This window comes from Felis catus, chromosome D3 (genome assembly GCF_018350175.1).
Source record: "Felis catus isolate Fca126 chromosome D3, F.catus_Fca126_mat1.0, whole genome shotgun sequence".
Taxonomy (NCBI): domain Eukaryota; kingdom Metazoa; phylum Chordata; class Mammalia; order Carnivora; family Felidae; genus Felis; species Felis catus.
The window spans coordinates 71922778-71939460 of record NC_058379.1 but is presented as its reverse complement, the minus strand read 5'-3'; the positions used below and the strand labels follow the sequence as shown (position 1 = coordinate 71939460).

The window sequence follows — 16683 nt, the reverse complement described above, 5'->3', positions numbered from 1 at the left end:
AAACAAGCCACTCCCTCCGATATACTAGCAGATCACAGGTGCATGAGTGAGACCAGTCCAGCTGACCCAGACCAAGACCACCCAGCTGATCTAATGAATCACAAATTAAATAAACAGTTGTTTTCAGCCACTGATTTCTGAGATGGTTTGCTATACAGCAAAAGCTAACTGACACATTAGGGAAAAAAATAAAAACAAACAAAAAAAACAACTTTGGTGCCTTATTCTGCTTTCAGTCTCTCAAGGGCAAAATGCACTTCTGAATACAATATGATATGTTAATAAAATGTATGTTTTGCTATTTATGAGCAATCACTGATCTGTAGAAGTATGAAACATCTGTTTGCAGATGAAAATGCTATCACACAAAGATTTTTTTCAAACTTGCTTATACATGCATCTAATCACACCATCAACACATTTTTCAACTGAGAAAGACAGAAATTTATGTACCTAACATATTGTCATTTCATATTCACCTATATACTTTAAGAACAATACTTTGAGTCAAACAATAAAAGATACATTGCAAAGATAAGACGTTGCTCAAACAATGCTGTAGATGTCTTTTTTGTAGAGCATCTCCTAATATTTCTCATTTTAAAAAAACCCTATATTTTACCTATCATTGTCCTTAAAAACTGAACAGAAAAGTCACAATATTGGAATACGTTGTTTCATGATTCATTTAAAATATCACATGCCATATTGCATAACTGCAGGCATTTGGATCACAGTATTAGCTAGGGAACACTTAGAATTTCATAACAAATTTTGCTAAAGGTACATATTGAGTAGGACCATGGATGCCTTTTCTCATCAGGAGCTGCAACACTAATTTTGTTAATTCACTGACTACAGAAAAATGAATAATATTAGCATATATTATAATAAAAGCATAATCCAGGAATATTTTTTAAAGTAATTCAACAAATGTTCATTGACATTTACCATGTCTTAGAGCGTTGATAGCCATTAATGGTTCCAAATGAAGAACATTACCTGTGCCCTCAAAGAGCTCCCAGGCAAGTGGAAAAAGAAAATTATTTATCTGAGGAATAATCAGAATCAAAAATATCCATACCTGACAACAAGTCTAACCTTGTAATTAGCCATGCTAGCCATTAATTCTATAACTGATTCAATGATAATAATAGGCATTATTTGTCATATCACTAGTTATTAACTAAGATAAAACAAAGCAATAGTGATTAAGTTGTATTGATAACCTGGAGATTTCTTTCTATCCACTGTTAAGAAATGAATATGATGCTATGATCCTTGCAATAGCCATCCTAGTTCCTGGAAACCAGGGCATTTAAAATAGTTTCTCAAATGTTGACCAGTGGATACCAGGTGGTTTCCATAGGAATATTTTTAAGTGTATTTTTATTTATTTTTGAGAGAGAGAGAGAGAGAGAGAGAGAGAGAGAGAGAGAGAGAGAAAGAGAGAGAGAGCACCTGTGGGGGAGGGGCAGAAAGAGAGGAAGAGAGAGAATTCCAAGCAGGCTCTGTGCTATCAGTGCAGAGCCTGATGCAGGGTTCAAACTCACCAACCATGAGATCATGAACTGAGCTGAAATCAAGAGTCAGATGTTTAACTGACAGAGCCACCCAGGTGCCTTTCCATAGGAGAATTTTGAAAGTGGAGTTAACTTTAGGTATTTGGATAAAATTGCTGAGGTCACTGGATTGTAACCTACCATGGTTATAAATAAACATGTGCCTTGACATGAGACTGACCTAGGTTCAAATTCTGACTTTTTCTCAATGTACTACATAGATCATAGGAAGAATGAGGACTTGTGTTTTGCTGAATGTTTGCAAATTAATTAAAGTACCAAGTAGCCATGGAGTAGCTAGCTGGCTTCTGATTTCAAGAGCTTTACAAATACCTATATATTTATCCAGCTTCACAACACAAAAATATTTTATGTTAATTTGTAATAGCAGTTCCTGAACGTTAAAAAGGAAGGAAGGAAGGAAGGAAGGAAGGAAGGAAGGAAGGAAGGAAGGAAGGAAGGAAGGAAGGAAGAAAAAAGAATACTTCATATCAGTGGTTTTTGACTTTCATTATTAGTCTTTCCCTTCTCACTTCCTCCTCCTTTCCTTTATCTCTTCCCCCTTCTTACTCAACTTCATTTCTTCTCCCATTATAAAAAAGGCTCAAGGACACACATGCACACAAATCCTTGATCAATTATAATAGCTTCCTCCCAACTCAGAAGGCATTTGGAGTTTCTGCAAAGGACAGAACCATTAATTGTACTTAGAAAGTTTTTCTGAGGTCTCTGAACTAGCCAAAGCCTAGTCAGCTACTTCTCTAGCCAGGATAAAGACATTTACCAAGTCTTTGCCATAGTCTGATACCCAGTCACTTTAACAACAACAACAACAAAAAACAAACAAACAAAAAAACCCCAAAAAACTGTATTGCCCTATAAGGCAAAGTGAAATGGAACTTTTAAGGAATTTCAATAAAGTCCCGTATTTGGAAAGGTTGGGCATGAGGACTCTGGTTAAATGACTATTTACCAAATGCCTGGCGGCAAGGTTTGTATCAAGAACATCTTTTGGAACACTACATTGCCTTTTACAGAAAATACAATAAAATGCACTCAGCATTATAATGCATACAAGTTAATTTTTAGAAGGATTCAGAAAGAATTATAGGATCTTGTCAGGCCTCAAGTCACATTATTAACATTACTCTTTATCATACATGCCTGAGGATACCAACACTAAAACTAGGCTGCCCTGTGAGAAGTCACAGCATTTTTATGCACTTTGAGTTTTCTTTGTGTTATAAAAGTAGAAGCAGAGTGAAAATAAATTATTTTGGGCTCTGGATAAACATATGCTTATGTTGCTCAAAGAGTTTAAATAGGTGTTAAAACCACCTTCCAGAGCAGCTCTTTCAAAAGGAACAAATAGGGATGCCCAACTCCGTCAAAATGACAGACTATATAAACTGAATTTCCTGCATGATTTTCATTCTTCACTTAAATGCAAAATAGAGTTTAAAGCTATGCTTATTTTCTGAAAGTATCTGTAGTGCAGGTCTGTTTTTCATCATGACATGCAACATATTTTTAGAAACATCTGCACACTGGGAATCAGTATGGTCTCCTGTTTTCAGCTTCCCTGAATCTCACAGGGCACCATCTGTCCAAAGACATTTAAGCCTTTCACCAGTGTTATGTGATCTAATAAAATAGTGATGATTTACCTTCCTGGGCAAGTCTGGCACCTAATTCTTCTAGGTAAGTGTCAGGTTTTCAAATTGAAATGTTTATAAGAGGAGCATAATGGGGAATAAATTCCTCTAAACTATTCTGAAATTTACTTCTCTCTTAACAGAGTATCAGGGATGAAATCAAAACTTTGCAAATGTTTGTTTCTTTTGCAAGTGACTTAGAGGGGAGCAAAGAAGGATCAAATAAAGCCATGATGGAGACAGCCAGTAGTCCAGGGTCTAGGAAGTCACATTCATAAGAGGTCAGATCCAGAGGTCAGTAAGCCAGAAAGCTGCAGCAGAGAGGAACACATGGAAAGAGGCCAAGAATCCAGGGTTCTGTGTATTTGAGATTAAAGTGTGGGGACAAAACAAGGGTGAGGGAGTAGTTCCAGAAGTAGGATCAAAGTAGGGCTTAAGAATAGACATAGGGCACTAGAGTGTCCAACAGCAGAAGCTGTCTTGGGGAAGGGCTGAGATGAGGAATACAGCAGACCAGAGGAAGTTGAAGGAACAAGATATAAAAACTCAAATTTCCTCTCCTGACTTCTAAATACCATAAGCTCCTCTCTCAGAATCACAAAAGGTTAGTTCAAAGCAGGATGCTATGTACCTGTGTTACCTGTGTTCAAAGCAGGATGCTATGTACCTGTGTTACCAAAACTTTCACGATAAAACTAAACGCCAGGTTCTAGAGGTAGTATCCTTACTTTCCAAGCCTTTAAAATGCATTGCATTTGAAGGAGCCTGTTGAACTAAATAGGGGTCTTTTGAAAAGATTCTCTCTAAAGTGCACCCTCATTCGGAAAGGTCCCTTTGTTTAGAAAGCATCTTTGTGCTTAGTTCTGGAAATGCATTAACTGAAGAGGCCTTTTACTTTCCTACTTCTACTCAATTGTATTTTACCTTGACTGTCTTTACGGAAAATGGTCCTTTTCATCATTCAGAAATTATTTTCTTTAAAAAAAAAACACACACATTGTTTCTTAGTGCTAAAGTCTCTCCTTGTATATTCAATCTGTAATGAAAAAAGTCATTCTCTTCAACTATCAATTCTTTAAAGAACAAAGTAATGTAAGCTTTCTTTACTCTTTTCACATATAAATAGATTTTCACAACGTCCATCTCAAATTGATGAGGACTTCGTAAAAAATTATTATCTTTCCATGACACTCCTTCCATCCCTCCTGCTACAATGTGAGCTTCTTGAAAGGAGGTGCCTCTTCAGTGTGGTTATTATGATACTTTCGTAAAACAGGTATTCACTATATTAACTATAAAATTCAGTTCTCTACAATGATTTGCATTCATCCAGAACAGATAGCACAGTTTGGTGGACCCCAACCTTTCTATCACCTAGGACTTATTTCCTTGTATTTCTCTCTATAGACTATATATTTTGAAAGATATTTTCTAACAAACAACCTGCACTAATATTTTTCAAGATGGCCATGAATTTTATTAATTTTCAAACTGTAATGTCCAAAATAATGTCGAGGTAAACAACTGAAATGAAAAAGAATTGAACTAGGTTTTTGGATTCTTGATCGACCTACCTACCTCATCTACCTATCTTATTAATCTATTGAATCCTATGCTAAAAAAAAAGAATAAAATTTAAAATGCTATTTAAAGTATCAGCAATAATAAACATGAGGTACTAGGAATGTATCTATAAAATATATGAAAGACATCTATGATTAAAGAGACTTCAAAATAGAATTTGAAAGACCAAAATTAAAAAAGAAAGAAATCATATTCAAGATTAGAAATCCCAGAACTATACTTGATCTTAGCCAAAAGGCCGAGAAGCGATAGAAATCCCAGAACTACAAAGATGTAAACTGTAGAGATGATCCCTCTTTCCCCTCCCAAATTTACACTTCAGTACATTCTAATCAAAATCTCAACTTGCATCTTGGGGGAAACTTTGAAAGTCAACTAAAATTTCATGCAAATGTGAAGAGCCAACAAAAGCCAAAATACACTTTAATAAACAACAAAACAGGAAGATAGGCTTCCAGATTCATTTTTAGTGCTATAGTAATCAAAATGACACATGGATACAAGGATAGAAATATAGAACACTGACAGAGAACATAGAGCCTACAAACACAGCCTACATTAATGGACTCTTGATATTTAACAGGATGCTATGTAGTGCTGCACAGCCACCAGGAGAAAAGGTGAATCCTGCCAATACACAGGCAGAAGACAACCAATGAGGGAAAAATTGAAAGGGATATTGATAATAATGAACTTTAAAGCCTATATCCCACCATATCCAACAGTCAGGCCTATTCAGTGGCTAAGTGTAGAAAGTAAAATGATAAAACTTTTAGAAAATAACAAAACAGTATCTTGACAATCTTGTGGTGGGGTAGGATTTGTTAAGCAAGATAGGAAAAAGCAACACTAAAAATGAAAGAAGGAAGAGAAGGAAGGAAGGAAGGAAGGAAGGAAGGAAGGAAGGAAGGAAGGAAAGAAAGAAATGGAAAGGAACAAAGGTAGGCAGGATGGAAAACTTTTTTAAAAGAAGAAGAAAGAAAAAAGGTAAAACTAGGTCATTGCTCAAATTGTGGTTCTTGGAATTGTCCCAAGTCTTCCAATTTTTTTACCAGTATGCCACATGGCATGTCACATTGAGAGGAAATTTTTAGAGAATTACATAAACATTTGATGTATGTCTATTGGGCCTAATTAAAAAAAAATATGTTTGTATATAAAATGTCTTTATTTTTATTTATTTTTATTATTCCATTTCATTGTATTTTACTAAAGTAGTAGCTAATGTCTAGGGAAAAAAATGATCTGCAGAGTTTGAGAAGGGGTGAAACAGTAATGAAATTAACTTAAAATTAATTTAAAAACACTAATTCTATTCATGAAAAGATGCTCCATGATTCATTAAAAGACACTTTCAAATCATAAAATGCAAGAAAATGTTATAGGTTCTTTCATTGTTTCTTTGATGCACTAAATGTATATGTTTAAACACCTAAGAAAAGGGCTTAATATTAAATGCTATAGTCTCATTCCATAACAAACTTTAAAACAACTCTGCTTGTAGCTTCTTTCATATCTCTACATGGTGTGTTTGTTTCTTGATCTATCAACTTGAGACATTATTTATTGACTTCTCACAATGATAGATACAGATTTAGCCCCCACCCCCTTTCCAGTACATCTCTATTGAAATTATCCATATTGGTTATCATTGAAACAGCTGTCCTTATAAAAGAAAGGAAGAGAGGATTTTGAGACAGACATATGAAGAAGACCCCCAACTAAGGAGGAGGCAGGACCACCATGGATTCAGGAAGTGGACTGATACAGCCACAAGCCAAGCAATGAATGGCTGAAGCAGGAAAAGGCAAATAAGAGATTCTACCCTAGAGCCTCCAGAGGGAAGACTAGTCTGCTGACACCTTGATTCAAGCTCTGGCCTCCAAAACCATAAAAGAATAAATGTCTGTTAATATAACCTACCCAGTTTGTGGTACTTTCCTACAGCAGCCTGAGGAAACACACCAGTCAAGGCCAAGACTGATGAGGTTAGTGAGGCAGGCGCCTTAGGTACAAAATCTAATGGGGCACCAACAAACTCAATTTGAAGATAAAATTATGTTTTAAATGCATTTTTTATTACTTGATTTTATTTTTTAATGTTTCTTTGTTTTTGAAAGAGAGAGACAGAGACAGGGAGAGATGGAAACAGAATCTGAAGCAGGCTCCAGGCTATGAGCCGTCAGCACCGAGTCCTATGTGGGATTCAAACTCAATGAACCACAAGATCATGACCCGAGCTGAAGTCAGACACTTAATCAACTGAGCCATGCAGGTGCCCCTAAATTCATTTTTAAATTAAATGAATGCAGGGCGTCTGGATGGCTTTAGTCGAGCATCCGACTTTGGCTCAGGTCATGATCTCACAGTTCGTGAGCTTGAGTACCACATTGGTGAGTTTGAGCCCTGCATCTGGTGGGCATGAGTCCCGCTTCAGGTGACCTGGCTTTCTCTCCCTCTCTCTCTCTCTGCCCCTCCTGGATTCTCTCTCTGTCCCTAGCTCACTTACACCCTTCTCTAAATAAATAAATGCATACATACATAAATATTGGAATGCAAAAACCCAGGATGAAAAACCAACTATCAATATTTTTTAAAACAGGAGAATCTGAGCCTGAACTCGTAGGGCACATTTTGGAACTCACCCTAGTTCAGCTGTGCTACAAGTCAACTACTTTTTAGTTCTTGGCTCCCTCGGTTACAAGTACCTTTGTAGGAAAGGTATGCGATATGTAATTTTTGAGCCCTTGGGTATCTAATAACTTCTTTATTTTATTCTTACATCTGATCAACAGTATGTATGTTTAAGGATTCCTAGGTTGAAAAAAAATTGCCCAAAGAAATAAGAAACTTTGCTTTGGTGTCTTCTTGCATCCAGTTTGCTGAATCGGGTGGAAACTTGCTTGAGGAGGGTATGTCTCTTTGTCTGTGTGTGTGTCTGTGTGTGTGTGTGTGTGTGTGTCTGTCTGTCTGTGGGCCTGTGTGTGTGTCTGTGTGTGTGTGTGCGTGTGTGTGTGTGTGTGTGTGTGTGTCTTTCTCTTTGGAGACTTTCTCAAACTGTATAACAGATTAACTATAAGCCTTTTTCTTTCATCTAACTCAACACTTGCCAGGCCTTTTCAATTAGAAAACGTATCAGGGAAACTATTTTATATATTTTTAAATGTGTTCCTCTTCAATTTTATCTCTTCTCTCTTCTGGTATTCCTATTAGCCAGATATTAGAAATCATGACCAGATATTAGAAATGGTTTTACCTTTGCTTCCCCTCCAGCTTTCTTTTGAAGAGAACAAATCTCAGCGATTCTCTCTTCCATCTTCCAACCCTTTTATTGATTAAATTTTTTTTCTATTGAAATATATACATTTAATTTTAAGAGATTGGTTTTCTTCTCCAATTATTTCTTTTTTAGAGTTACTGTTATTAGTTTATGAATACATTATTTTCTTAAGTTTCTCTAAGATTATGCATTAGCAGTTGCTTAAAACCCCTTTGTTTCCCTGCATTAACTTTAAATTATTTTTCTAATTTTTAAAATTTATTCATCATTGCCTTTGTCATGTTGCAAGAATTCATAAAATGGCTGGTGACCCTTTTTGTGAATTTATATTTAAGTGTGAACCAAAAGAAACATTTCCCTGGATCTCTATAAGTGGGTGAGACTATGAGAGTGAAAATACTTTATTGTGAGTGACTGAGGAGCTCCCCATTGTGCTGGGAAAATCTACTGCCAAAATGCAGGGTTCTTTGCTGTTCTTGATCTCCCCAGACAGTACACTCATATTTCCCGAGAAGATCCTTCCTGTTTGACTGAAAGTAGTGACTATTTGTTAGGTATTCTGCACAAATAGGGAAGGCAGAAGATAGCCATTGAATATTGTGTTAATATCTCCTCCCCCCTCTCCCCTCTTTCTCCTTTTTTTCCCTCTCTCCTACCTTGGGGATTTCCTTGGCACTCAAAGTTCTGACAGGCAGTGATTAACATTATCTTTAGCTATCCACCCAGGGCACTCTGGACTAGTGGTTACAAACTGAAGGTGCATTAGAAGGCTTGTTAAAATACAGATCCCTAGGCACCATCCAGAGCCTCTGTCAATAGGTCTGAAGTAGGGCTCATAATCTTCATTTTTAACAAGCTCCCATGTGATGCTTATGATGCTGATCGGGACAACTTGGTGAACCACTGCTCAAAGCTCACCTAACTTGCCTGAACATACAAATATCTGGGGTTCTCATTTCAGACCTGCTCTCCAGGTCCCACATCACTTTATTTCAAATTAGTACTCTTACCCCTGGAGATGATCATCAGGGAAATTTGGTTGGCTGCAGCCTCTTCAGCCTTGTTTTATCTCTCTCCTCCTGCATCTGACTTTTGCTTTCCACAGATTGTTGCAATCTGTTGTGTACATATGTCCCACATTTTTTCCTTTATTAATTTGGGGTTAAACCTTTCAAATCTTTTTGTTAAGAGATAGAACAAGCAGGGGAGAGAGGCAGAGGGAGAGGGACAGAGAGAATCTTGAGCAACCTCCAAGCTCAGCATGGAACCTGATGCAGGGCTCAATCTCACAACTGTGAGGATGTGACCTGAGCCTAAATCAAAAGTTGGTCGCTTAACCAACTGAGCCACCTAGGCACCTCTCCCACATTTATTTTGTAGCTTTCAATTCTTATAAACTTTTTCTATTAGTGCCTCAAGTGTTGTTGGGAAGAGAAATCAACTTATTTGGTAAGTAAGTCATCTTTAAACAGAACTCATAGCTAAAGATACAAAATATAAAAATGATCCCCTCCCTTCAGCTACTAACTTAACTGACAGTCTGATCATGAAATTGCTAGAATATGGTCCTCAGGTAAGAGGAAAGATCTTCAATATTAGGCACTGAAAGCCCAACATCCTAGTTTTAGAGGTCTAACTGAAAGCTTAAACCCTAATACAAAAGTTGTCAGTTTCTGGTATCTAATAATTTAAATCCAGGCTCTTGCATTGAAATGATTTATTTTTGCAAAGTTTTTCCCAGTTACTATCATTCTTTCCAGCAGCCCCCAGAGGACTTAGTAGGGTTGCTACCCCTGTTAAAAGTATGAGAAGTTCTAAGCACCATGACATGATATCCATAGCCATATAGTCAATCCACCTTTGAGGAATCACACGTAAAACACTCTGAATACCAGTCAACTGACCAGTTCAAAAAGTTTGTTTTCCTGGCCATGAAAATATTTGTATACACTTGGATATGTATTAAAGCAGTAAATCTCCAGGAGAAGCAAGACAGAGACAGATCTGTATTATAATATAATGGCTTTACTTTAAAGGCAAGACATTAGAGATATAATGCTACATCATTCCTTAAAGAGTTTTTGCTTCGACCATCTTTATCATGAAACAACTCTCCCACTCCAAAAATAAAAAAAAAATTAAAACACTGTGTTGGATCATATGCTCGACTGTACTAAACCTCCTTGAAGGGAGGGCATTATCCAATCTGAGCTCTTATGTCTTTCGAGAATACAGCCAGCTCTGACATTGACCCTAGAGACTTCTTCTACTCTTTGGATGACAGCTGCTTCTTAGGCCACTTCTGCGGTAGTTTCTCTGATGAAGTGCCTTAGACAGTAACTATCAGCCAAAGGGAAGAGAATGAAAGCAGAATAAATTTTCAACCTTAAACTTGTTAAACCATTAACACAAATCATCGCATCACTTCTGCCATAAACCATGGCAATCCACAGAGATGCATTTAATCAGGCTCTCTCAAAAATAAACTGCTGGTGCCCACAATGCACACTTACAAACCTCTTGCTATCATTCTCCTGATATTCATGGTTTACTGACTGTTTTTAATCACAGTACAATGGGATATTCTTGAAAGAATAACCATTAACATGAAGTTCCTTAACCAAGAAGTGTTCAGCATGAATTGATAAAATTACCATCTCCCCATTATTTGTCATTACAATACCATTTAATAGAGGGGATATGATAATTAATAGCTTCCAATAATCAAATCAAATAAGATTCAGCTATAATAAGTAAAAAGAAGATACTACAGAATAAATACATTAATAAATAAAAGGGTGGGGTCTCATAGACGAACAAGGCATGGTGACATTTTGCATAAACTTGAAATAATATACACATTACACTTCGGTATATATCAGAGTCACCTGGGGAGCTAATAAAGAAAACAGCCTCATTGAGGAATGACAAGGCCTCGACCTGGTATTTTTACCAAGTTCCTTGAAAAGTACTGCATTTAGGAATTAATTAAAATATGGGAGAGGTAAGGAGAAGGGCAATGGGTGGGGAAAAAAGAGAGATCAATATTACAGGAGGCTTTTGATATTGAAGAAACTCACATCTCCCATTTTAAATAAATAAAACTTCCTAGCTATCTATCTGATATGACATCTCCAACTACATCCCCATTTTTGTGAGAAAATAATGCTCTAAAATGTCTTTGGGTCTGGACACTGACTCACTAGCGTTTCTATGCATTGGAAGTTTCCAGCCTCTCTGTCCACCTCTGGTGTACAAGGTAGAAAAGAGAGACTACACCCATCATCTGGAAAAAGCCTAGTGGCTGTCAAACAGAGAAAGTACTAGAGAAATCAGCAATGCCAGCTAACAATGGGCTTGTGGACATTCTTTTTTGATTTGAATAAATTATTTTCAAAATTGAACAGAACTGAAAAATAGTTATCAATTTTATCCATTTAGTTTAAACACTGAATTCTTTTTTGTGAATAAGAATTTTTCTTTACTGAAAACAAAATAAAACAAAGGAAAACATAGATTCTCCATCTCATACCTTCTTGAAGGTTTGTGTGTGAGGTCTGTTGCTCATGAACCAGCTTTGATGTTGGCCATCCCAGGGCTTAATTCTTCCCAGACAACACTGAATAAAAGGGCTACTGAGGCTTGACAGTAACCTGGGAAACATTTGAAAACTGCTTTCTGAAAGGAAAAGCAGTTATTCCTTAAGAATAGAAAAGATGAAAGCCCCAAGTTTCCTGAAGGCCTGAAGGGAGGAAAGGCCAAGAACACTTACTGTCCTATCCTTCTTGGTATGTTAGAGACAATCTAAAGAAACCAAAATGATCTCTGGACTATGGGGCCCTGAAGGATGTGAAAGGAAGATGAACTGTGAATACTTTAATGCTCTCAGTTTATGACCATTAACAAATATTTTGACTACTACAAGAAGACTTTGATCTTTTCCCAATTCAAGATCCTGTGGTTCTCTGCATCCCCATTCTCTGGGTTGTTTCTATATACTGCTAATAAAATCTTCCGACTCATGATGTGTTACTTGGCTCCCAGATAAACAGAGAAATCCCGGGATCCAACAATTAGGGCCTTAACCCTCAGTTACCTGACTCTGCAGTTCCCACCCTTTGCTGATGATTCACATTTGGTTATTGCCCACAACCCTGGTTAGACACTAAGACACTGTAATATAGTGCCCACTGTGAATACATCAGCAAATATAACAGACATGGTTCCCCCTGCACTCAGGAAGCTTCCATTTTAGTGTGGTAGGCAGATGCTAAAGAAATAATAATACAATTATAATCAGCAATCATTATGAAGAAGACTTGACGCATGGTTCTCTGATAACAGTTAGTAGTGAGCCCTAAAAAAAAAAAAGACAACATATATCCCAGAAAAAGTGACATGAAAACAGAACTCTGAAGAATGAAAAGGAATGAGCTTAAGCAAGAGGAATTGAAAAGGGGGTTTCCAGGAGATTACTCTGTATTCTAAGTCTCAGTGTGAGAGGAAACATGGCTTACTCAAAGAACTGCAAAAGATTCTAATGGTTAGAGCAAAGCATGGAAACTAGTGAGAATGAAGCTGGTTGTGGAGGAAGGAGAGGGAAATGGGGGGAAAGGATGTAAGGAGGAGGGCTTTTAGGTCATTATGGAGTTTAGAGTTGATCCTAGAAATGGAAATGATTGAACAACTTCAAATGTTTTTAGAAGACAACTTTAGCCTCTGTGTACAAAATAGATTGCCATGTAGTTAACAGTCAGTTGTAGGCGAAGCAGTCAGGGATGATGGTGGCTTCTGTTCAGATGGTGCCAGCACACATAGAAATAAATAAATACAACAAGAAATAAACAGTTGTAAATAAGCAGTCAACTAATCTCTGCCAAAGGAGCAAAGGCAAAATTATGGAGAGAAGATAGTCTTTTCAACAAATGATGCTGTAACAGCTACATGAAAAATAAGGAATCTACGCACACCTTACGCTGTTTACCAAAAAAGAAAAAGTACTCAGAATAGATCATATACCTAAATGTCAAACAAAAAACCATAAAAATCCTAAAGGTAACATGGGAGAATACATAAATGAGTTTGGATATGGTGGTGACTTTTCAGACACAACACCAAAAGTATAAACCATGAAAAAAAATGATAAACTAGACTTTGTTGAAATAAAAAACTTCTACTCTACAAGGGACACTGTCAAGAGAATGAAGACAGAACACAGACTGAGACAAAATATTTACAGAAAACATAGCTGATAAAGCACTGTCATCCCAAACATAAAAGAACTTTTAAAACAAACAATATGAAAATGAACAACTCTATTAAAAAACGAGCAAAAGAGCTGAAGAGACACCTCACCAAAGGAGATCTACCGATAGCAATTGAGCATATGAAAAGATGCCGCACATCTTATGTCATCAGAAAAATGCAAATTAAAACGAGATACCACTACATGCCTATTAGCATGACAAAATCCAGAACACTGACAACACCAAATGCTGGCAAGGATGTGGAGCAACAGGAACTCTCATTCATTGCTGGTGGGAATGCAAAATGGTACAGCCACTCTGGAAGACATTTTTGACTTTCCTTATAAAACTAAAAATACCTTTACCATAAAATCTAATAATCCCATTCCTTGGTATTCACCCAAATGAACCAAAACATGTCCACACAAAACCTTCACATGAATGTTCATAGCAGCTTTATTCAGTTACCAAAACTTAGAGGTAACCAAGAGGTCCTTTGATAGGTGAAGGGATAAATGAACACAGAATGGCATATCATTCAGCACTAAAAATAAATAAGCTATTAAACCATCAAAAGACATGGAAGGATATTAAATGGATATTGCTAAGTAAAAGAAGCCATCTGAAAAGACTACATACTATATGCTTCCAACTATATGACATTCTGAACAAAGCAAAATTAAGAAGACAGTAAGAAAAGATCAGTGGTTGCCAGTGCTTATACATTTCTTTATATATTTGTCAAAACCGGTAGAATATGCAACACCAAGGGTGAACCCTGAGGTAAACTATGGACTTAGAGTGACACTTATGCATCAGTGTAGTCTCATCAATTATAATAAAGTACTACTCTCATGTGGAATGTTAGTAATGGGGGAGGTTGTGTATATGTGGGAAATGGGAAATATGGGAACTCTCTGTCTCTTCTGCTCAATTTTGCTATGAAGTTAACATTGCTCTAAAAAATTAAGTCTATTTAAAAGGGGAAAAAAGGGGGGGCATGTGGGTGGCTCAGTCAGTTAAGCATCCGACTTCTGGTACCGGCTCAGATCGTGGTCTCATAGTTCATGGGTTTGAGCGCTATGTTGGGCTCTGTGCTGACAGTGCAGTGCCTGCTTGGCTTAGTTGGGATTCTCTCTCTCTCTCTCTCTCTCTCTCTCTCTCTCTCTCTCTCTCCTTCTCTCTCTGCTTCTCCACTCTCTCTCTCTCTCTCTCTCAAAAAAAAAAAAAAAGAAAGAAAAATAACATTTTTTAGAAAAACCACACATGGCTAGCTATTTGATTAGAATGTTGCTGGTGTGACAGAGAAAACTAAATTTCACAGATTTCTGTCTCGAACAACTCAATAGGTGGGATGTCATTCACTGCAGTGGGACTTACAGGAAGAGGAAAGAAAGAGAAGACAATGAGGTGAGAGAAATTGAAAACAGAATTAGATTCCTAGTTGAAGCTAATTCAAGTCCTGGAGCGCCTGGGTGGCTCAGTTGGTTAGGAGGTGATCTCACCATTCCCAAGTTCGAGCCCCATGTCAGGCTCTGTGCTGACAGCTCAGAGTCTGAAGCCTGTTTCAGATTCTGTGCCTCCCTCTATCTCTCTGCCCCTCCCCTGCTCATGCTCTCTCTCTAAAATAATAAATAATAAATAAATAAATAAATAAGTAAATAAATAAATAAATAAAATCAAACTAATTCAAGTCCTTTCGTCCTTAACCCCCACTCTCACTTATTATTATTATTTTTTAATCTGGAGTCTAGCCTGTTTATCCCAATAGGTTTCACTGGAAAATGTTAGCCACTTATGAGTTAGGCATAGCTTGATTCCGATAAAAAAAATGCAAACAGAATCAGATGTCCAGGTACACAGTAAGGAAAGCACGGTGGCTTAGAGGAAAGAGTGTGATTTTGAGGTCTAGAAGACCTGGGTTTCAAACTTGCTTTGCATATTCATTAGTTGTGGGGTAAATTATTTAAATTGTCCTTCAGTCTTCTCCTAAGGGATATGGCTTGAGGGTGGTTTTGAGGGACATAAATTATGTTGCTGTTTTTTAGGTGAAGTGTCACAAAATTGGTCTTTACACCATAAAAGCAAGTGTTGGGATTATACACTGGGTGTTTCTCACATTTTAACATAAATTTGACAGCTGTATAAAAATACAATGCAAATAGGTGGGAGTGAAATCAGGATGAATACACAGGAAGAAAAGGTGGTTTCTTGGAACTCTCCTGAACAACCTACAACTGAAGACTTGATACCACACTTTTTTTTAAAAAATGTTTATTTATTTTTGAGAGTGGGGGGGGGGGGAAGTAGGGGAGGGGCAGAGAGAGAGAGACAGAGAGAGAGACAGAGAGTCCGAAGCAGGCTCTGAGCCATCGGCACAGAGCCTGACATGGGGTTCAAACCCACGAGCCATGAGAACATGATCTGAGCCAAAGTCAGATGCTCAACCAACTGAGCCACCCAGGCACCACAATACCTCACCTTTTATTGAAGATACTCTATTCTCTTCTAGGGAGCTTATGTTTGTTCTTTTGTGGAAGCCATAGGAGGTTCTCAGGACATTTTGAAGCCCCATTCCAAACAGCAACATGTAGATTTCTCTTCCATTGCTTCCTTGTTCTTTCCTTCCCCAAAAGTAATTCTTTCAAAGATTTAACTGTAGACATTCCAAAGTATAGAAAGAGTGCTTCGATTATTAAATAATTAAATAATATAGACTCAGTACCTAGTGAGTGCTAAATATGATAGAGGGGAAAGCAAACTAAAAAACACAACCACAAAGAAGACTTAACAATGAACAAGATTTGAAAAAATGAAGTAAAGCTTTAGGGAAAAGGTCTTATGCCATCCACAGAATAATACAAATGTGGAAATAAACATACTGGGGACTAAGAATTCCCCAATCAATCTGGGTCTCCTCAGCAGGGATCTGGCATAGCGTGTCCCTGGGTAGCACAGTTTAGTCTAAAATGTTGAGGGCAGTGTAGTTGAGCTCTTTCTGCGACAGAGCAACTAGGACAGGCAGAGCAACTAGTATGCCCGTGAGTCTTCGTAACGAAAATCAGCATCCCTGACCTGTGTTGACCACATTTGTAGCATTTTTCCCCCTTCATTGGATGACCTACCACACGTAAGCCTTCTTTCTGCCTCTAATTTCTGAGGCCCAGTGGCCATGCGAAAAAGTATGAAAAGGTTACTCATTATAAACTGAAAAAAGGATAAACTCATAATTTTTCAAACATGTGAAACACATGTTCCCCAGGTAAGACCTTGCACTCCAAATGTCAGGCCAGAGTGAATTCTTAAAGCTGAGTTATAAAGCTCTGAAAATGGAGTTTATAATGAAAATGTTGACA

The 16683-nt window shown here is 37.3% G+C and overlaps 1 protein-coding gene and 1 non-coding gene across 5 annotated transcripts in view; both read right to left on the bottom strand.

Moving 5' to 3' along the window:
• Nucleotides 1-16683, bottom strand: part of DCC (DCC netrin 1 receptor) — a 1150608-nt gene that overhangs the window by 717587 nt on the left and 416338 nt on the right. The window lies entirely within an intron of this gene.
• TRNAQ-UUG lies at nucleotides 15709-15793 on the bottom strand. The gene has a single exon. It is a non-coding gene; the product is annotated as a tRNA-Gln (tRNA).